General features: G+C 33.8%; 1 long non-coding RNA gene across 1 annotated transcript; it reads left to right on the top strand.

The window, feature by feature from the left end:
- Positions 1-879: 879 nt before the first annotated feature.
- On the top strand, positions 880-1,680 carry LOC145584970 (uncharacterized). The gene is made up of 2 exons (XR_014100474.1): positions 880-1,139; positions 1,407-1,680. It is a non-coding gene; the product is annotated as an uncharacterized LOC145584970 (long non-coding RNA).
- The last annotated feature ends 609 nt before the right edge of the window (positions 1,681-2,289 follow it).

The raw sequence follows: 2,289 nt of genomic DNA, 5'->3' as shown, positions 1-2,289 counted from the left end.
AGTGACATAAAATGTCACTCGTCATTGATCACTCCTCAAGATATCAAATACATGCAAAAATTTCACCAACCAAATTAATCACAATGTTGATCAATCAAAATCCCCCAATTAGCCATGAATTATTACTCATACATGCTTCACCATATCCCTAACAAGTATTCTAATCACCAATTTCATCATCAACATTGTATTCAAAATATAATCAAGCTATCAAAAATCAAATCAAACAAACAACAAGTAATTCAATCAAATATCAAGAATCAAAAGATAAAATTGCATTAATGAGTAAAGAATTCTTACAAAACTTTGATCAAAATCAAAGATGAAGAAGATTGAAAGTAGCATTCATCAAAATCACCAAGTTTTTCTTTCTAAAATCTAAGAACAAAGTTTCCCTAAATTGAGCTTCTCTTTCTAAAAATCCAATTTATTACAAATTCTAATCTAATTCTAAGTTATTCTCCCTCTAAAAATGAAGAAATTCTATGTATAGTAAAACTAACAGAGGAGAATTTAGTTAGACGTCAAAAAGAACCCCAATAGGAGTGCCCTCTCCTCTACATGCGCGGCCACAATGAAATGGCACTACTACAAAAACGGCCTAAGGAACCACTCTTAAGGCACCATATAAACCACTAATCCGGTTTCTTAGATTAAGAAACCTAATAGAGGAGGTATCCGGTTTCTTAAGTGAAAAATAGGAAACCATATATCACAACAAACCGGTTTCTTAGATTAAGAAACCTCACATGAGAAATATTTGGTTTCTTAGATGTTATAATAAGTAACAATACATCACTAAATCAGGTTCCTTAAATTTCATTTAATATTTAATCATTAAAAAAATATTAAAAAAAGATAAAAACCCCTAATCTGCGTTCATAGTAACTGCCGCCCCATTCCCCATTCCTCTTATCCTCCTCTCCATAAACGAAATCGTCTTAGAAATTCAGGCCTCATCTCTCCTCCATCTCTACTTGATCTTAATTTTTGATTTCCATCAATTCTCTTTCATCTCTATCTTAATCTCTATAGTTTCTCTATACATCTTATACTAACAGATCTGACGCTTTCTCGCTATCGTCTTCCCATCGCAACGAATCCCGACAAGATCATCTTCTTTCTCCTTGGTTTTTCCGGTAAGCCCCCTTTCAATCTCCATTGTGGGTAAAAATATTTTCTAACTTAATTTATTTTTCCTTCTTTATTTTACAATCCTTTTTATGTTCTCTTTATCAAATTGTGCACTTCAATTCACAATCATTATTTGCCTAAAGATTGTATGCATATAGAATTTCATTCTTATCTTTTTAAATTGAAGTTTGTTACACAGTTTCAATTATTGATTTGTTTTTTTCTTGGTTGAAATCGATTGATTTTTATTTATACATCTATTTTTTTGGCAGTAAATCTACATTGATTTTGACCAGTCAAATTAAAAGTGGATATTGCAGACATGCGCGGTTGAAGAATGTGAAACGGAGCAATCGTGTTGCTTGAATCAAGATTATTGTTTTACGGAGGAGTTCATAGAAATAAGATTGTAATGGAGCATTTTTATTTTCTCTGAACAATGTAATTTTTCATTTAGTCAACTACTTGTTTTTTTATGCGTAATGGTGTCAGTAACTCAGTATGTTTAGGAATAAGATTGTAATTAAGTACTCCATATTTTTTTTCCATTAAGTTTTTTTTAGAAATTTAACAATTGAATTGTAAGTAGAACTGATTCCTACTTTTTAGTTGCATAGATCTTTAGAAAATATTGATATATTTGTTGAGTTGATTCGTGGGCAAAAAGTAACCATCATATGATTTTTTTATTTTTTAAAAATAAATTATCAAAGAGACCGGTAATCTCTAGACATAGGTCTTTTAGACTAGTATCTAAGAAACCGGTAATCTAAAAAACACTCGGTGCCTTTCCCTTATTTATTTATGGTCTTACAATGATCTAAGAGACCGGTGAAAAGGAAGAACTAGTCTCTTTGCATAATCTAAGATACCAGGCAAAAAACACGGTCTCTTATGCTAAGAGACCTACTACCTAGGCACCGGTCAATTTCCGGTTTCTTAGACGTATTTTGCACGGTCTCCTAGGCTATTTTTGTAGTAGTGTGGGTACAGAACAGGGGGAAAAAAGGCTGTGCGACCACTCCTCCCTCTTGCGTGGCCGCGCCACAGCTCTACGCGTCAGCGCCGCTCTCATGCGTGCCCGCGCCTAGGAGTAGGGCACCTCCTTCTCGTGCGTCTGTTGATGCTTCCAGGCACTCCACTTGATGCATGTTA

Source organism: Chenopodium album, chromosome 16 (assembly GCF_948465745.1).
Source record: "Chenopodium album chromosome 16, dcCheAlbu1.1, whole genome shotgun sequence".
Lineage (NCBI taxonomy): Eukaryota > Viridiplantae > Streptophyta > Magnoliopsida > Caryophyllales > Amaranthaceae > Chenopodium > Chenopodium album.
The sequence above is the reverse complement of the archived record's forward strand: the minus strand, read 5'-3'. Positions and strand labels throughout refer to the sequence as shown.